This window comes from Lactuca virosa, chromosome 8 (assembly GCF_052849685.1).
Source record: "Lactuca virosa cultivar CGN04683 chromosome 8, Lactuca_virosa_CGN04683_v6, whole genome shotgun sequence".
Classification (NCBI taxonomy): Eukaryota; Viridiplantae; Streptophyta; class Magnoliopsida; order Asterales; family Asteraceae; genus Lactuca; species Lactuca virosa.
The window spans coordinates 179,369,434-179,396,439 of NC_136433.1; the positions used below are offsets into that span (position 1 = coordinate 179,369,434).

The window sequence follows — 27,006 nt, forward strand, 5'->3', positions numbered from 1 at the left end:
ACGAGAAAGAAGAGCTCCAGTCTTGAGATCCTTAATAGAAAAACCAGAGGGGTCAAATTCAACAGAAGCTTGATTATCAATAGTAAATTTACGAACATATAATAAATTTTTAATGATGGCTGGAGTAAATAGAATATTTTTTAAGGAATAGGAACGAGAGTGGGTATAGTCAGTGGTGTGGCCTGACCCATGAATTGGAAGACTAGACCCGCTTCCAACGAAAATAGAAGTTATAGGAGAAGTTGGCATGAGACTGGATATTTTACGTGGATCTGATGTAAGATGTGTTGAAGCACCTGAGTCTATATACCAATTCTGATCAGTAGGATTTAGGTTGACATGTTGCATTGTTTGAGCTAAATCTGATGGAGTGTAGTATGAATAACCGACAAATAGTGGGTTAGGGGCTGCAATAGGGGCTGTTGAAGGTGGGATCGGAGGTTGACCAAGGAACCCATGCTGCAATGTGTGACCATAAACGGGTTTGTGTGCAAACGAGTTATTCGCCAAGTGAGTCCCTGGATGGTTGTTTCCTTGTGATGCATATGGGGATGGTGGTGGGTTCCATTGTTGTAAATAGTTCCAGCTTTGTGGGTTACCTTGGTTCTAATATTGTTGTTGATCACGACCCCCTCGACCTCGAGGGTTACGTCCGCGACCACGACCATACCCACCACATCCTCGGCCATTGCTCAACTGTTGTCTACTATCCGAATAGGGCTGATAAGAGGGGTTTGATTGCGGTTACCTTAGGCATCCCCTGTAGGGTTTTTCTGTGATCGATCATCAGAAACAGCAAGGGCCGTATGTGATTGGTTTTGTCGGGTGTTTTGTTGGTGTTGCTCCAGTTGTAACATACTACGAGCTGTCTCCCAAGATGGAGAACTTTGATTGATATATGCCCCTACAACATCAAATTCAGGTGGTAAACCTCGAACCATCTGTAGAACAAGTCTTGATTCGGTGACCGGGTTATCGACATCTTCGAGTTGATCAACCAAATCCTTGAGTTTCTGACAATAAGCCTCCATTGATGAACATGCTGCAAAATTAAGATTGGAAAATTCTTGTTCAAGTGCTGCTGCTCGTGAACCCTTGTTGTTGAGGAAGTTTACTTTGAGCTTGTTCCATGCTGCTTGAGCCGTGGTATCACTTTCCAGAATACGAACCATTAGATCATCAGATAAAGTGCTGTAAATCTATTGTAAAACAAGGGCATCGATCTCAACCCACTGGTCGTACCCAGGGTCAGTTTCAATAGGTGCTTTCGTTCCATCAATGTGGTCCAGGACCTTCTATACTTTGGCATGAAGGCGAAAAAGCTTGGTCCGTGAAGAGTAGGTTACCTTAACACCATCAAGAGTTCGAATCTTTGTCTGAACGTTCGTCACAGTGTATGCAGGGTGCAGAGCCGTGGCCTTCACTTCACTAGATCCAGAATCGTCTTTGCCCATGAAGAAACCTTCGATTTCAGCAGATGAATGGATTAAAAAATTTTAGGGTTGCAGATGAATATATCGATTTCAGCAGATGGAGATGAGTAGATCACAGGATTTCAACAGATGAAGAAGAATGAAGCTGTAGCTTGGGTTGAAGCAGGGAGGCGATAATTTTAGGGTCCAAGCTCCGATACCATAACAGTGAATATGGTAAAATTGTATCTGTACTTTCATTGAATAAAGATCCCCTATATATAGGAGGTACATATACAAATAATTAGGAAAGGATATATACAATAATAAAATAATCTCATAAATGTATAACAATATTCTAATCGGCTAATATTCCTAAGATCTGACTTTTACTATTCCTAGAGTGAAATTTACCATCTTTGCAGATTGGTCCAGAAGTTAACAACTTTGAATGTTATCTTGTAAAATGCGTATAAAATCAACCAAAAATCATTAGAGTGAGCTCTTTATATCCATGGAAAGCTAAGAGGGCAAACTACAATAAAATGTAATAATAGCACAAAAAGAATGAGTATAAGAGAGGTAACTCAGACCTTAAACAGAAAGCTATAATCAACTTAAAATAAAAGTGAAGTATAATTAATTATTATGAAGTAATTATTTGGAATAGAATCTAAGTAGAAATTACGGTATGGTATGTAGGTGTTCAAAGAAGTGGAAGTTAATCCATTTCACGTCACTAGTGTGATCAGTCTACTTTGTGGTTTGAGGTGAGTTACACTAACTTACTTATTATGTTACCTATCCATGATTATGTGTTAATTGTTATGTATGAGATCAAGTATATATATGTTATGAAAGTCTAAGCCTTTAGGAGATGATCAAGCATTAGTATAAAGGTTGCCTTCGGAGATGACCATGCATTAATTCAAGGTTTCCTTTCGGAGATGACCAGGAAGTGATTGAGAAAGGCCTTTGGGGTATCAATGGTACATGAATGGTACCAATAACATGTGTTAATGAATTATGTGAATTATGTGATATATGTGAAAAGTATATATGTGCCATGTGATACGTAATATGTATTTATGTGTTATGTGATATGTATATGATTAATATAATGGGTGAGTAATGTCTAGGCTCACTAAGCGTTATCGCTTAACCGTTGTTATTAACATTGTTACAGGAATAAAGAAGAACCCAGTGTCACTGTAGCAACGTTTGCGTTTTTATTTGGAAAAGATTTTGATAAGCTTTGATAATATAAAGACTCCGCTATTTACTCTCATTGATAATATTTATGTAACACCGTTGAAACTGTTTTGTATTTGTACATATGTTATTAAGTTTGGTTTTGAAAGAACCACAAGATTTAAATGGGACCTTTACAGTTAATATATTTTAATTAAAAAAAAGGGGGTGTTACATCAAAGCGGTTGCAAAAATTCCAAATGTGAATTGGTTTTTATAAAACGTTTCAAACTTACATCGGGGTGCACTGTGACTATTGTATGTCTTTATTCTATAAAGGCTAGGGATCAAACTTGCTCCCCTGTATCGAGTTCACAAACAGGAGAACGATCTTTGTGCTCTGAAAGCCTCCTAGAGCCGAAGATTAAAACTCAAATATAAATGACAGGTACACTATGAATAAGAAACAAAACCTTTTAGATCTCCCTGGAACTTGCTAATAATGGAGACACAGTTAAGATTTCTAAAATCAAGAATCATCTATTCATATTATATAATGGAGCATCCAGGTTTCCCAAATATCAACATCCCACCCTTTTCAGCTCCAACGAAAAAAGGGCCTTACGAGACACCTTTTTCCTTGACCAAGGAAACAAGAGGGGTGCCTTTTCTGGCAAAACCCATCTTTCTAGTCAGGCTAATTCTTTCTTTAATTCCCTTTAAGTGATATCCAATTATTGTAGCTAATTATAAATGCTTAATCATATTCTCCACTATGTTTCCTGTAGTATGATCTTAAAATAAGAAAAGTTGGCAATGAACTAGTGACAATAATATGTTATTATTCTGCATATACATACACGAACACTATTAAGCATGGAGCGAATGACCATGTTTCCATCCCTCCATCCCTCTACACACATCAGCAACACATTATATCTCTTTTAATTTTATCCCAAAACCATGGAAATTGTCATCTTTCTATCGGGTGACCATTCTATCCAACCTAAGGGGACGTTGTGTACTTAATTTACATGGTGGTTGCTTAAAAACAACTTTTGCATTAATTATACCACTAGGCCAAGTAACTTTCGCTTTATGCTTAGTTTTTTGCCACTCCTTTTGGCTTTCAACAATATTAAGTATTTTTTTTATGTTGTTATTAAGAATGTACAAAGCCACAATTGGAAGAATGATGAATCACACTTATCTTCTAAATGATTAAACACAGTTATAGGACTATAGTTTCTAAAATGCTTGCCACTTCGGACAGAATAACCAACAACTATGTCTTTCTAATACACAACACAAATCTTGAGACACATAGTTAAATTTCGCCCTCAAGTTTATAATAAAAAAAATTTTAAATGCATTAATCAAATTTGGAATAAGTTTCGTTTATTGGAAGGCTTTATCATATGTTTCATACAAATAACAAAGCCAAAGCTTTATTTATGTGATATACATATACTTTTTCAATATACAATAATATTCAGTCGAGCATAAGATACATAGGTATGCATGTGAAATTTCTACGGTTTGAGAAACTTGTCAAGCCAATCACTCACTTCTTTAAGCATTGATGAGGTCACTTCATGTCCAATTCCTGGTTCGACTATCACCTAAATTTCATTCATAATAAATCACATTATTACCTCATATACAACACAATATTACATCATATAAAATTATACTTTACTTTTTTTACCAATATAGACAATCTACAAATTTAATACCCATAATAGCAACATACTAATATTCTCTGGTAGTAAAGTACATAGCTATTCCATGCAATTTGCCCATTTAGGAAAAGCAAGAAACATTGGTGAAAAGTCAAGAGTTAAAACTCAACACCTTGAAATGATTCAAAAGTTGGGCATCTTCGAAAGCCTTTTGTGTTTTTGATATGGCAACATCAATACCTTCGATTGGGCAACGGGGATCGTCTTCACCTGATAGTTTTTTCCATGTTATTATTTCATCGGAAAAAAATGGATCAAGAAGAGGAGGGTGGATTGGTGATTTCACCGTTTATAATCAACAAAGGGCGTGGTGCTAAACCAGGAGCTATTCTGTTCCAAACCTGGTCAAAATAGTAGCACAACATCAACAGTAGACGCCAGCCGGATGCCACGTCAGCAACACATTTAGCAATCTTTATGGAACATACGGTTTCCACAACCTCTTTGTCAATGGCTTCCTTCCCTAAATCAATCCTTGCTTCTGAAGAAAAAGAATATATGCATCATCACAAAATCATGCAAAAAAATTATAATTTAGAAAGAGTGCATGTGCTAACTATAGCTGTAAGATTTTAAAAACCAAATATATATATATATATATATATATATATATATATATACACACACATTTTAAAAGAACTTTTAAACAATTTTTCTAAATATATTTGAGGAAATAAATGAGGGAAATTTGTACAAATTTACAGTTCAAAGTCGTTAAACACCGATATATAACTTAACTTACATGTTTTATTAAACATAGAAATAATAACATATAAAAAATAGAGATTTTATATTTCTTTTGTAAAGTAGTGTCATAATTACCTTCAAACACAGGCTTAATACTGTCAACTCGAGCTTGCCATTGATCATTTTCTATGGCCCACCGAAAGCCCTACACATTCATATTAAGTTAGTAGGTTAGTTAAGTGTTTAATTAAGCCCATTAAGTCAAAAAGAAACAATACCTGAACAGCAATTACGGGGACAGCCACTGAATAACGTGTATCAACAAAAGCAGCAAACCATGCATGCATTCCTGCATCACGTATCAATAAATGAGTTATGGAATTAATGGCGTAATAACTCTATATATATATATATATATATATATATATATATATATATATATATATATATATATATATATATATATATATATACTCATGTTATTTCTAGATGATGTGTTTAATAAAATATTAGAATTCAACCTCCAAGCGAATTCCCAATGATTCCTATCTTGGAATGGTCTATATCAGGTCTTTAGGTGGTTAGATAATATGCCAACTTTATAAGGTCCCACACCTAAAACATAAAAATGAAAAGTAAAATGGTAACATTAAAAGTATTTAATTAATGTCATTTGTAATATTCAAGAGTGAAGAAGAAGTATAACCGTGTCATATATAAATGGCATTGTATCACCTCTTTTTCTTTTTCCCATGATGAAACACGAGCCTGGATCCGGAATATATGACATTGAAGTTATATTTTTGCTTTAAGATCATGAAAGATAATTAGTATATTCTCCATTGTACTCTCAAAAATCTACTCAACTATAGCAACGAAAAATTGGTTTCTATATGAATGACATTGCTATAATTAGATAGATTTTTTTCAAAGTAGGATGCTATAATAAATAAATATATGAAAGTATGTTGCTATTTATTATTTTCTTGCATTTACCCCTATTCTTTTTTGGCATAAACCAAATAAAAATTAAGAAAGGTTTCGGTGCTCACATCTTGATAGGCGGTGGGGGTTTTGGCACATTCTCCATGGTAACGAGCATCAATGGCAATTGAAATATATCCACGTGAAGTTTAATCCTGAATTGAAAGGAAGAACTCGTTAGATCAAAGTCTTTTGTCATATGAAGAAATGACCAGTCTAGCCTTGTAATTTTATATTATACCTCAAGTGAAGGGCGTAGCTACTCTTTGTTTGCATTTGTTGGATGTAGAAAAACAACAGCCGGTCTTTTCGATCATGTGCTTCCTTTCATGCTCAAAATGAGCACAGGCACTCGCCCTTGCTCTCCTTCCTAATTTTAATAAAATAATAAGTTTCATCATATTAAACTTTATGCATCATATATTCATATTGTTGGAACTTTTCTCTACAAAATTACAATGTGGGACTTATCCCACATTGGTGGAAGAGAAAACATTTTCCCATCTTATAAGTCTTGTCCCACTCATTTAATCAAATGGATCAAGTAATGGGTGAAGCATATTGGGTTTGGGTTGTGGTGTTGGACTAGTCAAATTGGGCTAGTAGTAGGCTTGGATTATTAAATATTAATGGTCAAAGATAGGGCCTTGGGCCTTGGGGCTCTTCTTGACTAAATAATATTTTTTTATATATAATCCGAATTTAATTAGTCATTAATTAATTTTTTTTATTCAGTGCAAAACAAATTCTGTTAAATAAAGGATTAACTGCAGACAGTTTTTGGCAGTTAATTTCGGTTGGTGGTTTACAACCACCATTGGAAGCCTATAAATGAAGGAATTCATACAAAATTTGGAGGCGAATGATACACACACACTTTCTCTAAAAATCGTTTATTTTTTCAAAGGGATCATGGTGAATTTCGACAGATTCAAGATCTATTGTTGAATTGGATTGTTGTATCCTCAAGACAGACCCATTCCAGGGAAATTTTTGTCTTAGGACACCGCAAAGTAGGCCTCAATCTGCACAATTTCGTGATTATATTTTATGTGTAATCATCATACAAGTATGTTTTCTATAAATTGATTCTTGTATATTATATATATATATATATATATATATATATATATGTTTGAATTTCGTTTGTTTTATTTCAATTACTTTTGTTGATTGTATACTTCTGTAATAACAATCTAAGACAGAAATTAAAGAGTGAAGAATGGATCAAAATTCCATCATGAAAACACATGTGGAAAAGCCTGAGAAATTCAAAGGCTCAGATTTTCGGAGATGGCAACAGAAGATGTTGTTTTATTTGACAACTCTTCATGTTTCCAATGTTCTCACTGATGATTATCCCTCTCCTCCCACTGGTATAACCACTGCAGAAGGAGTGACACCACCCACTGCAGCCCAATTGGCAGAACACCAAAGGGCTGTGGAAACTTGGAACACAAATGAATATAATTGCAGAAATTATATTCTGAATGCCTTCGATGATTCTCTCTATGATATCTACTCTACCATTCCTACTGCAAGAGAGATATGGGAATCACTGGAAAAGAAATACAAGACAGAAGTGGCATGTTCCAAGAAATTCGTGATTGGAAAATTCATGAATTTCAAGATGGTGGATACCAAATCTGTCTTCAAACAAGTGGAGGAAATTCAATTCATTGCACATGATCTTGAAGTTGAAGGTATGGGTATAAACTCTAACTTTCTTGTTTGTTCAATCATTGAAAAACTTCCTCCTTCTTGGAAGAATTTCAAACTATATCTTAAACACTTAACTGATGACATAAGTTTTGAGCAACTTGTGTTGAGAATTCGTGTGGAAGAAGATAACAGATTGAATGAGAAGGCAGATGCAAATTCCTTGGAACCAAGTGCAAACTTTGTTGGAGAAGCAAGTACTTCAAGGACAAAGCACAACAACAAGAAAGGGAAGCAAGGCTCCAAAAACTCCTCCAAAGATGGAAAAAATCATGGCCCAAACAAGAAGAATTTCAAGAAGAGTTCTGGTCCATGCTATGTTTGTGGCAAAACTGGACACAAGGCCAAAGATTGCAGATTCAGGAGGGGTCAAGGAGGAAACAATAGAGGAAAAAAATGGAGGGAACAATGGAAAAAATGGTGGTAATTCTGGTGGAGGAAATTATGGTCAAGCCAACATGGTTGAATCACCAAATCAGTTTGTTGCTGTGATTCAAACCAACATGGTTAGCAATTGTGTGGATTGGTGGATTGATACTGGAGCCACAAGGCACATTTGCAACTCCGGAACCATGTTTTCTACATACTAGAAAGTCTCAGATTCTGAACCAATGTTTATGGGGAATGGCTCTACTGCAAATGTTGAAGGAAAGGGAAAAGTGAAGCTACAACTGACTTCTGAAAAAGAACTTGTTTTATGTGATGTATTACATGTTCCTGAAATTACTAAGAATCTGATTTCTGGTCCTATTCTTAGTAACAAGGGATTCAATCTTGTATTTGAGTCTGATAAGTTTGTTCTCACCAAGGGTGGGGTGTATGTTGGAAAGGGATACCTTAGTGAGGGTCTTTTCAAAGTCAGTGTCTTACCTTTGTACTATGGTGTTGAAACACCAAACAATGATGTAACCAATGTTAATGCTAATGCAATAATGGGCACTACTAGCCCCTCTTCTATGTATATGCATGATCCTTCAATTTTGTGGCATTCTCGTTTGGGACATGTCAATTTTCGTTCTATTCAAAGAATGGAAAAACTTGGCATGTTACCAAAATGTTCATTAGATAAAAACATAAAATGTGAGGTTTGTGTAGAATCAAAATTTTCACAACTTCCTCATAAATCAGTTGAAAAATCTAATGAAATACTTGGCTTAATCCACTCTGATTTATGTGATTTTAGAGAAACGCCTACAAGAGGAGGAAAGAATTATTATATATCTTTTATTGATGATTGCAGCAAGTATTGTTATATTTATTTGTTAAATACGAAAGATGAAGCCTTGAATTATTTTAAGAATTACAAGGCTGAAGTTGAAAATCAACTTGACAAAAAGATCAAAATTCTAAGGTCTGATCGAGGAGGAGAATATGAATCCAAAGACTTTGCTGAATTTTGTTCTTTAAATGGTATTATACATCAAACAACTGGTCCATATACTCCTCAACAAAATGGAGTGGCAGAAAGAAGGAATAGAACATTGAAAAACATGATTAATTCAATGTTAATTACTTCTGGAGCACCACATAATCTGTGGGGAGAAGCATGTCTTGCAGCAAATTCAATACTTAATAGAATTCCTCATAAAAAGAGTGATAAATCACCCTATCATATGTGGAAAGGGAGGTTACCCTCTTATAAAAGGATGAAAGTATGGGGTTGCCTTGCTAAGGTACAAGTACCTCTTCCTAAGAGGACTAAACTTGGACCAAAAACCATAGATTGCATCTATCTTGGCCCTGACATTAATAGTGCAGCCTATAGTTTCTTGTGTTTAAATCACATGTTGATGATATCCATAACCAAACCATCATGGAATCAGCAGAGGCTGAATTCTTTGAAAATATTTTTCCTTTTAAGGATAAAGGGAAAGAGGTTACCTGCTCTAGGAAAAGACCTCTAGATGATGGACTAAATGATACCATTCCAGACAAAAGTTTACAATCAAATGAAGAGAGTTCTTTTAAGGTTCAAAAAGAGAACTTAGAACCCAGAAGAAGCAAACGGGGCAAAATTGCCAAAGATTTTGGACCTGATTACATTACCTATGTAGTGAATAAAGAACCATAAACTTATAAGGATGCTATGGATTCTTTTGAAGCTCCCTTTTGGAAAGAGGCAATCAAAAGTGAGATTGACTCCATTGTGCAGAATAACACTTGGAAATTGGTAGATTTGCCACCTGGGCAAAAACCAATTGGGCACAAATGGATATTCAAGAAGAAGTTTAGACCTGATGGTACCATTGAGAAGTACAAAGCTCGTTTAGTAGCTAAAGGGTATCGTCAAAAAGAGGGTCAAGACTTCTTTGACACCTATTCACCTGTTACAAGAATTACATCCATTTGCACACTAGTAGCTATTGCATCCATTCATAATTTGGAAATACACCAAATGGATGTGAAAACTGCCTTCTTGTATGGTGAATTAGATGAAGAGATATATATGAATCAACCTGAAGGGTTTGTGGTTAAAGGACAAGAAAACAAAGTCTGTAAGTTAGTTAGATCACTTTATGGACTAAAACAGGCTCCAAAGCTATGGCATGAGAAGTTTGACAACACATTACTCTCTAATGGATTTAGAATAAATGAATGTGATAAATGCGCTTATGTCAAACAATACAAGAATGCTTGTGTTCATATGCTTGTATGTGGATGATATGCTTATAATGGGTACTAATTTGGATGTGATCAATCAAACCAAGAAAATGCTACACTCCTCCTTTTCCATGAAGGACTTGGGAGTAGTAGATGTGATCCTTGGTGTAAGAGTTCAAAGAAGACCAGATGGTTATACTCTTACTCAGTCCCATTATATTGAAAGTGTACTCAAGAAGTTTGGACACTATGATGACAAGCCGGTTGTCACCCCATTTGATGCTTCTAGTCATCTAAAGAAGAATAAATGTGATAGTGTAGCTCAGTTATAATATACTCAAGTTCTTGGTAGCTTAGTGTATATTATGAATTCTACAAGACCGGACTTGGCATATAGTGTAAGTAGATTGAGTCTCTACTCCCACAATCCTGGGAAAGATCATTGGTATGCATTAGTGAGAGTGATTAGATATTTAAAGCATACAATGAATTATGGACTGCATTACATGGAATATCCTCATGTTCTTGAAGGGTATTGTGATGCAAATTGGATTTCCAATACTTCAGAGGCAAAATCCACAAGTGGATATGTGTTCACTCTTGGTGGAGCTGCTATCTCTTGGAAATCATCTAAGAAAACTGTGAATACTCGTTCTACAACGGAAGCAGAGTTTGTTGCTTTAGACAAAGCTGCTGAAGAAGTTGAATGGCTTAAAAGCTTCCTAGAAGGTATTCCTTTGTGGCCTCCACCTGTTACTGCCATTGCCATACATTGTGATAGTATGGCTGCTCTTACTAGAGCACAAAGTCATATATACAATGGCAAGTCGAGACACATTAGGCGCAGTCATATTACAATAAGAGACTTGATGAAGAATGGAATCATTTCCAGGAGTTACATAAAGTCAAAGGAAAATATAGTTGATCCCTTGACAAAAGGCCTTAGTAGAGAGCAAGTTCTCTTCACATCGAGGGGAATGGGCTTAAAGCCAACACAATGCGTCACCACCTGGCGGAAACCTAACCTAGCAACATTGGAGATCCCATGGTCTAGGTTCAATAGGACAACTAGTTAGGTTCAATAGGACAACTAGTTGGGGAAGACTCAAAGAACCACTAACACAAACGTACGCTCACTCCTATGATATTTATTTTGTGTTTTCCGTTGATGATATAGGGATGAATTCATTATTCTTAATAATGCTGATAGCTTTTATAGTGAAATAGTACGGATTGTTCCAGATTAGCATTACCTATGTGAGATGGATGTGAGGTCGCATCTTTGGGAGATGATATGGCTAAGCTCTCTAAAAGTATCATGAAGAAAGGATTGTTCACGACCGAAAAGAACACAACGGTAAGAAATGAACCATGTTTAGATATGATATGTGTGATACCTCTTGTCTTGATTCTACTATACAAAGTGGTTAGTTCAAGACTCTAGTTTACTACCCACAAAGTAGATCCAAGTAGTACTCACTATGAAAGGTTCAAGTTTTACAACACCTATTCAGATGCATGTCATATCTTACTTCCCTTATTTGAATATCAAAGTTCACTTATTTTCTATTCAAATGTGGGGTATTCTTGGAGTTTGAATAGAAAATGTGGGGTATTGTTGGAACTTTGCTCTACAAAATTACAATGTGGGACTTATCCCACATTGGTGGAAGAGAAAACCTTTTCCCACCTTATAAGTCTTGTCCCACTCATTTAATCAAATGGATCAAGTAATGGGTGAAGCATATTGGGTTTGAGTTGTAGTGTTGGACTAGTCAAATTGGGCTAGTAGTAGGCTTGGATTATTAAATATTAATGGTCAAAGATAGGGCCTTGGGCCTTGGGGCTCTTCTTGACTAAATAATATTTTTTTATATATAATCCGAATTTAATTAGTCATTAATTAATTTTTTTTATTCAGTGCAAAACAAATTCTGTTAAATAAAGGATTAACTGCAGACAGTTTTTGGCAGTTAATTTCGGTTGGTGGTTTACAACCACCATTGGAAGCCAATAAATGAAGGAACTCCGACAGAATTTGGAGGCGAATGATACACACACACTTTCTCTAAAAATCATTTATTTTTCCAAAGGGATCATGGTGAATTTCGACAGATTCAAGATCTATTCTTGAATTGGATTGTTGTATCCTCAAGACAGAGCCATTCCAGGGAAATTTCTGTCTTAGGACACTCCAAAGCAGGCCTCAATCTGCACAATTTCGTGATCATATTTTCTGTGTAATCATCATACAAGTATGTTTTCTGTAAATTGATTCTTGTATATTATATATATATATATATATATATATATATATATATATATATATATATATATATATATATATATATATATATATATATATATATATATATGAATTTCGTTTGTTATATTTCAATTACTTTTGTTGATTGTATACTTCTGTAATAACACATATTACAAATTTGCTCTTGTTTTCCATATTCCCAAGTATGTAGTTATTTTCTTAGATATCTTTTAAGCATGATACATTCATATTAAACGTTATCCGGTCAACATTCAATGAGAAAAAAAACATAGCCTAAGTTACCTCACTGAATAAGTAAAAGTTTTCTTCATTGAGCAGTGCCTCGAAGATAGCAATGTGTGGTTTCGGGTAGGATTTTGTCACACCCCGAAACCGAAAGCGGAAACGTTCCGGGGCGGAGCGACGTCATGTGTAGTATCACAACAGTTGTATCATAATAAGCATAGTAAACGCAATCCAGACATTGAATACATACAGGAAAAGATTTACATTGTCTTAATACAAAGTTTATACATATTAGTATATAGCAAAAGTAAAAGACGTGACTCCAAAACGCTCCGTCTTCTCCCAAGAGTCGGCAAGATTACCTGTCTATTGATGTCCTGAGAATACAAGCAGTTTTAAAATATCAGCATAAAGCTGGTGAGTTCATAAGCTGTTAATTCTGGTAAAAGATATGTTTCTTTGATTCTTTGAAAAGTTGTTTACCAAGAAAATCCCATATTTTCTTATGAAAGAGGTTTAGTTTCTCATTAGTTATACGATAAACCATTGTTTATGAAAGTTTGAGTTGTTCCAAGAAAATCCTATATTTTCTTATGAAAGAGGTTTAGTTTCTCATTAGTTATACGATAAACCATTGTTTATGAAAGTTTGAGTTGTTCCAAGAAAATTCTATATTTTCTTATAAGTTAAAAGTTAGTTATCTATACGCGAGTATTTACTATACTCGGAAGGCGGTTTTCTTTTCGAAGCTCTGGTTACACCCAGAGGAGTATATTAGAAGCTCTGATCACACACAGAGGAATTATATTCGAAGCTCTGGTTACCCCCAGAGGAATTATATTAGAAGCTCTGATCATACACAGAGGAATTATATTCGAAGAGTAAATTATTGCTACCTAAGTTGTGAGTGCCATAACCGTACTAAGACTGGATAAGGCACGTAAATGGGCCAGTATCATTTATGACTTTGTCACCCCTGAACCGAAGGGTTCCACTGTAGCTAGCAGCGAGGGTGTGGGATAGTCAGTCCTATATAGATCTATACACAACAGTTACGCTCTCCCTCCAAGAGATTATGGTTATAAGTCGTAGCCCTCCACTCACGAATCCGGGGGAGTGTTACCGAGGACATGTCTCAAACTTAGCCTAACGTATTTACAAGAGATAATACAAAGATCATTTTATGATTTGTGTAAATCCTTTATGAAATAATACATATTATGATAAGGTTCACGAGTTCCTTGCTTTAGATTTGAAAACTATTACTACGAGTTGATTTCCTTAATCGATTTGTAAAACAGTTTTCTGAGTTAAAAGCATGTTGAATATAAATTCATTTTATACAAAAAGAGATAAATCGAGCACAAGTTTCCTTGTGCTTTTGCTTGTATTCCCCACCTGAAAACATGAAAAACTCGGAAAAGTATAGGGGTATGAACTCACCTGTCTTGGGTGATTCGGATGGACGGATGGTATAGGATGCTATGTGTCAAGTGAGGACTTGAACGCACACTCGGATCCTATTGAACATGCAATGGTACATTTATGTATCTAATTAGTCGTTTAATAACCAATTAAGTGAGTTAGGGCACCCTAATACATGAAAACACTTTGCTACAAGTGCTAAGAGTACTAAGGGTTGTATATAAGGTGTGTATGACCTCACTATGGAGTTTACACTTCAAATGGTGGTCCTTAGGGGTGTTTACGGTTTCTGGACCACATCCCCCATGAGTTTACGGCCGTAAACTCATGGAAGTGGTGCCATTGGGTGTTTAAAGGTCTTATATCACTCAAGGAATTAAGCTAGACTCGAATCAAGGGCTAAGGAAGTGACTAGGGCTCAAAATGGACCTCCTTTGGAGTTTACGGTCCTTGGACCACTCCTTGGGAGTTTATGGTCGTAAACACATGGGTTTACGGCCGTAAACTCATGTTTGCCCATTTCTTTCGTGTTTGGGTGTTTCTATCTTATGCATGCAAGGTTCTAGTCACTTATACAAGCATTGGAAGGTGTTAAGGGCACTTAAACACCCTTAGAAGGTGTTTACGGTTTTGGGAGACCTTCCCAAACCGTAAACTCATGGTTGTACATTCCTTTCATGTTCTTGGGGTTTCTAGTTCATGCATGTAAGGTTCTACTCCTTTATACACACATTAGAAGGCATTAGGGGCATCTAAACACCTTTTGGAGGTGTTTACGGTTTTGGGAGACCTTCCCAAACCGTAAACACATGTTCATGAGGACTTTTGGTGATTTTCAAATGTAAACAAGTTCATATTAAGCACACAAGAAGCTAGGGCAAGTGTACTTACGATCTAGGAGTTTGAATGATCGATTTTTGGCCAAGAACATTAGTGTGTGTTCTTGGTGTTCTTGGTGTTTTGAAGAACACTTGAAGATCTAGTTAAAAATGAAGAATTCATGGATGAAATGGTGTATAAACACTAGATTAAGTGTTGTATGAACGAATTTAGGAAGGAAAACTTACATTTTTGGTGGATTTGGAAGAAATGTGTGATGATACTTGAGAGGAAAAAGGCTTGGTGTTCTTGAGTGGGAAGTGGAAAAGTGGGAAATGGAGTGTAAACTCATGCTATATGCATGAGTTCATGTCAAAGGGGGTTTACGGTCCAAACCCCTTGTTTGGCCGTAAACACCTAGTCAAGGTGTTTATTGCTTATCTCGTTACACAACGCACCTAACAGACACTTCCATTTATTTGCTCGTTTGACGAAAAATTAAATTTAAATACTCAAACGGACTTAAAACCGGCCAAAAATGTTTTTGAGATGAATTTGGCTAATTTTTGAAGTGCTTGATTGCGAAGTTAAAACAATTGGAAATTTCGGGTTGTCACATCATCCCCCCGATAGAGGGAATTTCGTCCCGAAATTAGAGTTTAGGCAAGGAAGTAGGTATGAACAATCGAGTAAAGAGATGAGGATACTTCCTATTTGATTGGTCCTCGCGCTCCCAAGTGAATTTCCGGTACTCGCTTGGCGTTCCAACGCACCTTCACGATTGGGATTCGGATTCGTTTCGTTTGCTTCAACTCTCGGTCCATGATTCTATAGGTTCTTCCACGAAGTTGGGGCTCTCATTGATTTCGATCTTGATGAGTGGGATTTCGAGATTCGTGTCGGACAAGCACTCTTTCGAGTCTAAGACAGGGATAGATTTGGGTGGAACTTATAGAATTCCAAAAGTTCTCTCTCACTGGGGGTGTATTTCCTGGGTTGGTCCTTAAAAGGCTAAGGTCATCTTCGGATTCGTATCTCCCACTGATTGGCTTTCGGAGGTTTTCTGGATCATGGGAGGTATTGGCTATTTACTGGCCTTTATTGGTTACGGAACATTTATCTCGACCTAGTGCAAAGTCGGTGAGATAATGGGGTTTTACCAGACGATGCTTTCACAATATGATTCCTAACTGGAAAGAATCATTCTATTACTCGTTTCGCTGTTTCATGGATAGAAGCTTCTGATCAGGGCTAACTTCGCCCTTAGAGATTTTCTGAAGCGCTTGACTATTTCAGGAGGTGGGTCTACTATCTCTTTCGGGATAGTATTCTTTGGAACACCTAGTAGTCCAACAAATCTCTAAGACATGCCCCATTCTCTAAGGTGTCGGCTCCCTCCAGTTTGCAGGAAGCGCGTGGTATTCTTCTCCTGGGTACTTCGGAAGGTTCGGATAAGAGAGACGACTGACCGTTCGCATTAGGTTTTCTTATTAGGTTCGGAAGAACCTTTATTTGACGCATAGGCTATGGTGAAAGTTCTTTCTATGATTTTTGATTTCTTGTATTTTCGTTATTCTCTGCTTCTCTCTTATGTCTGACGTCTATTTGTAGAGATTGTCCTCGCTGCTGTCCTCTTCTCCTTCCCCAGCTTTGCGTCTGTGCGCTATCTATACATTTACCAGACATTCCCAGATGCTGAGTTTCCGGTTTGGGATCGGTTAGCTTCTATTCTTTCCCCTAAATTAAAACTTCAAAACAAATTTCATTGTGTGTTGAAACTTGAATGAGGACATTAATGGTGGTACTTGATAGTATAGTCGATTCTATGGTGATTCATGATGGGTTTTAATTTTTGATATCTCTAACGAACATCACTCAATGGAGATTAATAGTTTGTTGTTCTTCATGATTGCATCTTCCTTTAAGGTGAAAAATTCATGTGTACCTTTTGTTTTTGGTAAACATATTGTTCAATTTTGGCCTATTAAACACATGTTCGACAAAACTCTCCACTTTTACAAACTGTAATGTTTCTTTCTTGTATCTATGCAAGAACCTTTGTTTGTTACAAAAATTAAAATTATATTTTCGTTTCTTATTTTATAAAATAAAAATCTTGAGTGTCATATATGCAATGATGTCAGGTTATTGAAGGTTTATGGTTCGTTTCTGCCACTAGCACTCTTTCGAGGTACATACTTTGTTATAACTAGAAATGTTCCCCCCGCGTTGCGGGGGTTAGAAACTGTTTGTGTGTAACCATAGTTTATTGCCTTAACTGGTAGCCACAGCAAAGTATGTTCCTATTCTCTACAATTCACCCATTTACAAACATGGTAAAAAAAATCTAAACATTGCATTGTTATCATCTGATTCTCATTCTCTACCCTGAAAATAATATGTTGTAATAAAAGGAAAATGAAAGTCCATTGCTATTTTCTGCATTCAACTCTTATATATTACATACAGCAAGTAATACATTAAGAAAAGAAAAAAAAAACTGTTTTATTGCATTTAGACCATGGTTGGGCTATATGCAAGAAATTACAATGTAGTTTTGTTTTTTGAACTTTATATTATTGTAGTTTCTAATTTGTCCCTTGTAAGCATGTAATAAAATAGAACAAAACTTTTTGAATTATGTCCAACAATTCAAAAGTTAAATGTAAGAGATAGCAATGAACTTCTATTCATCTGATTATGTTAAAATCCAACTTTCATTTTTCCCTATTACAACATTGTATTTTGGAGGAAAAGAATGTCCACTGAAAGCAAAATGCTACAATACATAATTAACTGAAAGTACATTGCTATTTCTTGTATTTAGCCCAAAACATTGAAATTGTATTTGGGGAAAATAGAATGTTTTAATAAGAAAAAAAAATGAAAGTGGCAGACTATAATAAAAAAATATATAAAAAGTGAGGAATAGAGTCGGTTAAGGAGATTATAGTTGGGGGTGAATGATAGTAAAACCCATGCTCACAACCTTAATACATTTAAGAATCCTTTCATGCAAAAACCCATGATCATAAATCATGAGATTTTATTATCTTTTTTTTCAAAGTCTATAATCTCAAACCGAATGGAACAACTAAATACGATGAATTCAACCTCCTCTTATTGCCTGCCAAAACATGAATACCACTATTAACCCTCTTAGCTCCATGGTATCGCCTATTAAACTTTACATATGTAAGCAAGGGTAAAACGGGAAAGGACCATTCGCCTATTAAACTTTACATATGTAAGCAAGGGTAAAACGGGAAAGCAAGATAAGGCAAAATAGTGCATTTCAGTGGAAAGGGTATTTTTGTTATTTTCTGTCAGAAATCCATTTACGCATTGTAGTTGATACACAAACATTATTAAATGTGGCTGATCCTATGCAATCCACACCAAAAACCCTCCCATTTATAATTTCATTTTTTCATTGTCAAAAACAAAAAAAATACATGCCCTCCCATGAAAATAAGGATGCATAAAAATTAGAAGGAACCAAATAAATGTTTTTTTAGTAAATAATTACTTAAAACAATTAAGACAAAAATAAAAGCAGTAAGGTTGAGCCGAATTTAGTGGGCTAAGCAACACCAACTAAGGGGAAAAAAAACCTTTTTTTTTGGACAGTACATATAGATAATAACAAAAAATGGTAGATTGTTCATTTCGTCCAAACACACATGTAAAGATTCATTAGGTATGCAACGTGGCCATCCGTGCAAAAGAAAATACAACATCTGTTTCTTACTTAAATATATGCAACTATGTTTCATCTGATTTTACTACCAAAAGAAAATCACCATTACCGGTTTCCTGATGATGCAAGATGACTTCCTCTACAAACACTTACACAACTATCCCATGAATTTACCGATGAGCAAACCTTTACAGCCAAATCATCTGCGAAAAAAAAACATAAATCATTATTTTTTTAATCAAAATGTCAGTAATCCAAGATTTTATTACCAATTGGTAATTTTAAGGAAAAAAATTACCTGCCAACAATGAATGGGTGAGCAGATAAACAGGTCAGCAAACCATGAAGAAGAAAACTAAATAAAAAAAAAAAAAGGAAAATCGCTACAATCATGAAACAACAAAACCGAGTATTGTTAGTTTCAAACTTGTATAAATGAAAATGAAACCTCTGTGACTGAGACTGAGATGGGTTCTTTGCTTCAATAAGAGCAATCTCCGTAAATCGTTACTATACGATTCCAAAATCACAAAAAAGGAAAGAAATTAGGGCTCATATGATCAAACACGAAAATTTAAACAACCTACCACCTTCGTCATGTCTGCCTGTCGGCCTCACCACCTCCGTTGCAGTGGAACAAATGCATACATGACTGCCTTTCCTTGTGGATTATTGACCTGCAAATCATTAAATAAAAAAACATAAAACAGGAAGTGAGATTTAACAATGAAAATTTAACAATCATCACAAACTTTAGCAATATATTTTGGTGTATTCATCATAATATAGCTTAAAGCTGAAAGGTCTCTGGTGGCTTATTATTCTATTGCATTTCAAGGGTATTTTAGACATTTTACCAACAATCAACAAATCTTGGTGCATTCTTCTTCCATCGAGCCAAAGTTCCTCTCAAAAATAGGTGCTGAAAAAGCAATATAGCTTGTGATTCCTGGATAAAGTGCTGACAAACCTGAAAATAAGATTTAAATTAGTTATAATGTAATTTCTTCAATAAGAACAGAGAATCAAGGCTGCCATGACCTCTCATATATATAATTCTGCCATTTGAGGGACCATAGGTCGGAGGAAGTCGCAGGGATGTTCTCATGTTTCTAATCATAAAAACAATGCTTTTTTTGCTTCCCGATATGATACATGGAAACCATTTACACAAACACTTACAGCCTGCGTCATAACAGGATTGAATGCAGCCAAAAGGCAGAAAAAATTAACCAAACTTATTTGTAGTAGAAAAGAGTTTGAAGAAAGGGTGCCTTAAATCAAAACTTACTGCAGGAAATTAGCACATGGTTGTTGTGTTCGTCTTTTTTCCGATTTCCAAATTCCCCACGCTAACCCTAGAAAACAACATAACAATACCAACTAAAGCAGTAGAAATAAAAGAGCGAAATTGCAGAAAGGAAGAATACGATGGAGATACCGGTGGAGGTTTTTCACTGGCTTCCATCTCCGATATCTCTTCTTTGAAGCCACAGGTAAGAAATTGGAAACGTAAAGACATCAAAAACTTACCAACACAATTTTCTCAGTGCAAATACTTCCTCCACCCGCATCTGCATCGGGCACGGCAGAGTCAATCCGTCATATACCACTACGCAACCTGTTGCCGCGTCAGTGAAATCGGTCGAATACTTCAAGTCATGGTTTGTTTTGGTGTGCTTTTGTTAGGCATCACCGGTCACCGGTCATTATACCCAGGCCTATGGCCGACTTTCATGGAAGATAGAAAGAAACAGGAAAACTTCGGTATTAGAGGTGGTGGCCGGTGGAGGACCGATGTGAGATAATAACAGTGGGAGAAGGAAAGACAGCGAGAGAGAGACACGATAAAAGCAGTCAGAATCAGTCTAGCAGAGGAAAATGAAGCTGTGGAAGGAACCGCATGTAGAAGGAACCGGATGTAGAAGGTCATGGAAGCGGTGGAAAGTGGATCATTTCCTTAATATATATTAAAGAAATAAAGGGAAAAGGATATGTAAATCAAGGATCAAACCTGGACAAAGTATCTCAACTTTACTATTCTTTTCTTCCATAATTTTAATATATATATAATAATATGTTTGTTTGTATTATTATTATTATTATTTTTTTAAATTGTATTAAAGTAAATATTTTTAACTTTTTTTTTTGTGAATTTGTATAGATTTTTTTTTATAGAAATTGAGGACTAATTGACTTATTTCTTGTGTATTTTACATTCCATTAAGATTTAGTGTGCTGCAATTTCCATATTTTTTTTGCATCTAAATGAGTTACATGAAGATAGCATGTATGACTTTTATACCCTTCAAATTGCACATCTGATTTATAGTTGTAAATTTGGAATGCCTTATATTGATTATCAATCTTTTTATATATATTTCGATCAAGGTATGGATGTTAGATGAAGTTTTTTCTAGTTTAAACATCTTTTTGTAACTTAAATAAAGAAACTTATAATATTATATACCTATTAATTAGAATTATGAAGAAAAAAAATATTTTGAAATCAAGTGGAAGCCCAACCAAATAAAGTTTGAATTGAAGAAGCAAAACTCATATAAAAATTTACACCGACTTAGTTTTTTGCTTACTAGATTGAGGAAATTGTCGATATTCATAAACAAATCTAGATACATAAAACACCCACAGTATAGCTCGGATCTCCATAGCCACTGTCTTAGCTAAAAAGAAATCTACTAGTATTAGCAGTCTAGCTGCAATGTCTATCCCATAACTACTCCTTATTTTTCTATATTGCGTAATTATTTATGACAAAGAATTCACAGGGTTGTATGAGAGCAGAGGAGAGTATGATATGAGCCTAAATATTTGCAACAAATCAACATCAAAATTGACCAAATCTATGAAAGAATCTTACCTATAGGAGAACGGCGACTACGAAGAACTTCATGGAATTGTGAACGGAGGTTGGCTGCTGATTCGACGGGCTCCATCTTCTTGAAATTCCGACGAGCAACGGTGATGTGAACATGTTCGAGATGATATGTTGTGTTTATATTGATAGTAGAGTAACTGTGATAAGGGAGCAGGTGACAGCTAAGCAGTTATCGAGGTTAAAATTTCAATAGCGGTCACATGCCACTATTTGAAATCGCGGTTATCACGGTGGTATAGCGGTTTTCTAAAATTATGTACTTAATTTATATTATATATCTATACAAAATTTATCTATTAGAGTACTACTACTATATAGAATTAATATCATACAAAGTCATCTGAACATAACATAAGCCATATATAATATTTTAATATAGTAATTTGGAAACTAAGAAGTGTCAAAGTATCATTGCACCTCAAGTCGTTCGTGGTTTCTAAGTACAAAAAGAGATGAGAAAGAGAAGTTGTCATTCGTTGCTTTGTAGTTTGTAATTAATTAGATTTATTATTTGGAATTATTAAAACTAAAACTGTAGTGGGCTAATTAAAAAAAAAATACAAATTTAATATTCAAATAGTCCATCCTCGGTTTTTTCTTTATCAAGGTAGCCCAAATGTGGACGAAATTGTAAAAGCGGGTGTAGCATCGCTATAGCGCTGAACGAGTTCGCGGTAAATAGTTGTGAGTAGCGCCAATAATAGCGTCCCCGCTATTCGTAAATGCTATTTCAAAATAGCGGTTCAGTACCACCGCAAAACGCTATAGCGCGCTATTGATAGCATAGGGTGAGAATAGAGTGCGAATGGAGAGAACACCTTCGATATGTAGTGGTTGTACTTGTAGGTGATAGAGTGCGAATGGAGAGAACAAATTACTAAAATGGTCCCTGTGGTTTGCAAAATTTTCACGTTTGGTTCCCATGTTTTCTTTCGCACTTGGATGATTGCAAATTTTGATTTTATTGTGTTTTTCATCCGTCATAGAGCTAAAACAGATTATATTGTCCTTTATCTTTATATTTTTCATTATTTATATTATTAGTTTATTATTAAAAAAATATAATTTATAAAATAAATTTAAATTGGACCCACCCCAAACCCTACACCCCCCTGATGTGCTTCTCTCTCATTTCAATTTATCTACGCTGCAAACCACCGGCCACCGCCGAAAAACACCAAACACTACCAGAAAACACCAGATGTCACCGGAAAACACCAGACGCACAGGAAACCATAAGACACCACCGATCTCAACTCGAAATCTATTGATTTGCTCCATCAAGCACTGATCTTCATCACAGACACCACTAGAAGCATCATCCAACCAACATTTGTCATTGTTGGAAGGAGATCTGAAACAGTGAGAGATGGAGATTTGGTTCATGAGTCACTTTTGTTCTTCTCGACGCCCCCATCTGATCCACCGAGAGATCCGGTCATCGACTGCATTTGCTTCCTTCTCGCTCATCCTCTCCACCATCAGTTATGTAAAGGGTTTAGGTTCACTTTACTTGTCTTCCTCCATTCTTGTCACTATGTCGGGGGTAGCTTCATGACACCATGTGACATCCCCATTTTCACGACCAGAAAAGACCGATTTTGTTTATGCTTTATAAAAATCAGAGTACCTCTTTTAATAAAAATGTTGCGGAATTTGTTCCCACTAAAACATGATAAATACGTTATCAAAGCATTTCTGAAGAAAAGTATTTTTATTCATTTTAAAACATTTGGGATGTCATCGTCAATACAGAAACATAAGCATAAACAGAACTTACATTCATTATCACTAGTGATTTATATCTCCTTAATCTCTCAGTGTAATGTGACTTCATATCAACACCTGTGATATAAACAAACTGAGTGGGTCAGGTTGGGAAACCTGGTGAGTACATAGGGTTTTCAACACACAATAAATAAGTTTATTAAGTTTATCAAACCAAACAAACCTGATTACCCATTCCCGTTATCCTCACTTTACGTCCCTAAAACATCTAACACAAGGGACCTAGTCTAAGGACTTTCATCGGGGTGACAACACATGCTTCGGGGGTTCCTCAGCAATTCATGTCAAATAAGGCAACCATGTGGGGGATGGAGTACTGCTGGTGAGCACACAGTTCAAATAAACACCTACAGGTTGCGAGCCTGCAAGCGTTCCACTGGACTGTCTAGAATAGTCCGTGGTCGTCATCTATACTCCGCTAGATGACTGGATAATCAATAACATCTATATCGAGGCCTCTCATTATTTTATTTGGTCACACAACAACTATTACATCTACCCATGTTTTACCCAACACGTTTTATATATATAAAATACATATACAGTTTAAATCATTTAAAACGTGTATAAAAATATTTCACCCAGCATAAACAACAAGTATTCAGACAATATGCACACATAGCACGTAATTTATATTAAATACTTCATATCTATGTGTAAGATCAAAGGGACCATGCACTCTCTTGAAAAGGTGGTGATTCCTAACTCAGACAGTGTTTCGCTTCTTAAAAATGATTTCCTTCGACGAAACCTAGTATTATTACCACTAGAGTTTAGTCTATTATTCGCCGAGACTAATTAATAGTCTGGCTATTATTACTATTATATAAGCGTTAAACAATACTTATATAACCCATAATAATAGCCCAAGTACTTATTATAAGTTCCTAATAACGTTACTATAATTAAATAAAAGCTATATTAAAAATAGCGTAGGTGTAGCTCACTTACAGCGGGTTTTATAGAAAACTGGGCTTTGCTTGGAGCAGCGTTCCCGAGCCAAAAATCTCTTCTTCTCGGAGCCGTCGAGCACTCCGGGGCTTCCGCCTCGCTAGGGAGGTTCCCTAGGCTTTTTTTGGGGGGGGGGGGGGGGGTTGGGGGGTTAGAGAGAGAAACTAGTGAGAGAAAGAAAGAATGGGAAATGTGTGAAGAAAATGAGGGTGGGAGAGGTTCTATTTATAGGGTGACAAATGGCTGAACTTGGTGCCACATGTCACCATCTAGTGGCAAGACTTGGGGAGAAAGCAATGGCCAAGATTGTGCCACAATACCCATTTTCGCACAGCACACTTCCGACTTCTAAAATCCGTAACTTTCACATACGACCTCCGTTTTTGACGTTCTTTATATCCACGCGTAGGTAAAAATAAGATCTACAACTTTCATTTTGACTCCGTCGGCTAATTCTCGACCGATCTTAAATGTAACAGTACGAGGAGATTATACTGTTAAATGTCCGCATAAAATTCATAACTTCTACATACGGACTCTGTTTTCATCTGTCTTTTTACCGTTGAGTTCCTATTAATGAGATCTTCAACTCTCATTTAGGTCGCGTAGGCCAAAAACCGCTCGATCTAAAATTCTAGTTTCGGGTTGTGCACTGTTAAGCCAAATCTTAGAAAATTCATAACTTCCTCATACGAAGTCAGATTTGGGCGTTCGTTTTTTGTATGTTCTCGGTTTAACGTATACTACAACTTTTGTTTAGATTTATAAGGCTAAAAAGTCCTCCATCGTAAATTCACTATTTGCGTCTCCCGGTGTCATGCCGGGTTTGCCGTAAAACTTCGACGGACCACAACTTCTTCGTTATAACTCGGATTTCAACGTTCTTTATATGTACCGAACCCTTGAGACGTATTCTACAACTTGGTTAAGATTATTTATTCTAAATAATCTTTTGTCAAAAAGTCGTTTTCGACCCCTATTATCTCTAAAATGACTAACCCGGATCTACGGGCGTTACAATTATCTCCCCCTTAGGATGATTACGTCCTGGAATCATCAACGAAACAGGGCTCACATGATGACGCCATACGTTATCTCTTCATCCTAAGTAATAACCGTAACTTTGATGTTTCTTCGAACAATTATCTAACTCTAAGACTTCCTGATTGCAGGCGGTGCTCGATCTTGCACTTGCTCCCTATCTCACATTAGACTCCAAATTATGACCTTTAAGTCACAATCTCGATCCTTACTGGAGACTTCTTCTTCTTCTTAACAAACTTAAGATAAGTTGTTTTATTACTAAAATGGACCGATGTGTCATATTCTAATGACTTATCATCATATGTTCCGACGCTTAGACTCAGGTCTCTTAGAGTCTTCCAGAACAGAATATACATTTCTTCATGTTCTAATCACATCTTAAAAGGTAGCATTTCTGTCACACCCCGAAACCGATGGCGGAAACGTTCCGGGGCGGAGGACGTCATGTATAGCATCACAACCAATGAATAACAACAATCATAGCAACACAACCATTACAGTGAATAATAAAAGAGTTTACATCGGTTTAAAACTTTGTCTGAAACTTTGTTTGCATTACATTTGATAGCTTGAATAGTATAAACTTAAAACTCTTATTACTTCAGTTCCTCGAAAATCCAACAAGTACCTGTCTACTGATTTCCTGAGAATACAAGCAGTTTGAAAAATATCAGCATAAAGCTGGTGAGTTCATAAGCGGTACTTTGTAATGAAAACTTGTTGATGAGCTAGCCGAAATATTTGTGTAGTCTCAAGAAAATTCGATATTTTCTTTAGTGAAAATGTAGTATTATCAGTTCTGTAATAAACCATGAATATCTGTATGCTTCCAAGAAAATCCGATATTTTCTTTAGTGAAAATGTAGTATTATCAGTTCTGTAATAAACCATGAATATCTGTATGCTTCCAAGAAAATCCGATATTTTCTTTAGTGAAAATGTAGCGTTATCGAGTTCGTATAAAACCATGAGTGTTCGTTACTGAAAACTGTAGTGATATGCAAATATATTACCTCGTGTGACTAGCTAAAGCTAATCATGAAGTATAAATATTTTATATGTAAAACCATGGCATAAATGGTTCTATTTGTAAACCCTGGCTTGGCCAGTATGCATAGTGCGTTTTAGTTCTATTTGATATAAATAAAACTGTTGAAGAGTGCCAGGTTGTAAACTATAGGTGATTTTTACATAATGTGAGTCGTATAACCATGCTTGATATGACTAGTGACCTTTCCAACGTTCTTCAGGCGTTGAGTGAAATGACATTTGTACATCACAGGTGTGCCCGCCTAACTATAGCTAGCAGTCCAGATGTGGGATTGTCAGTCCCGAATAGATCTATTCACAAATCTCACGCTCTCCCTCCAGGAGACTCTGGTTATACAGTGGTAGGATTTATCCCTGTACACCTAAGGGTACAGTAGTGAAGTAGCGCCTCACAGTATCGCACAATCTAGTTTACATGGAGTGTAGTAGCGTTCTACCGTAGTAAAAATCCGTATGTATACCGTATATAGTGATAGCTGCAG

General features: G+C 35.9%; 1 long non-coding RNA gene and 1 pseudogene across 5 annotated transcripts; both read right to left on the reverse strand.

The window, feature by feature from the left end:
- Nucleotides 1-4,126: 4,126 nt before the first annotated feature.
- Nucleotides 4,127-15,916, reverse strand: LOC145131105 (uncharacterized; annotated as a pseudogene).
- Nucleotides 15,917-17,990: 2,074 nt separating this feature from the next.
- LOC145134138 (uncharacterized) lies at nucleotides 17,991-20,726 on the reverse strand. 5 transcript variants are annotated; one of them, XR_013718944.1, is made up of 8 exons: nucleotides 20,326-20,726; nucleotides 20,084-20,150; nucleotides 19,650-19,977; nucleotides 19,383-19,469; nucleotides 19,241-19,302; nucleotides 19,091-19,147; nucleotides 18,902-18,995; nucleotides 17,991-18,219 (listed from the first exon to the last, which is right to left on the reverse strand). It is a non-coding gene; the product is annotated as an uncharacterized LOC145134138 (long non-coding RNA). The 5 variants fall into 5 exon arrangements; XR_013718943.1 differs by lacking the exon at nucleotides 17,991-18,219 and having other exon boundaries at nucleotides 18,729-18,995; nucleotides 19,650-19,762; nucleotides 19,834-19,977; XR_013718945.1 differs by lacking the exon at nucleotides 17,991-18,219 and having other exon boundaries at nucleotides 18,729-18,995; nucleotides 19,650-19,762.
- Between the last annotated feature and the right edge of the window lie 6,280 nt (nucleotides 20,727-27,006).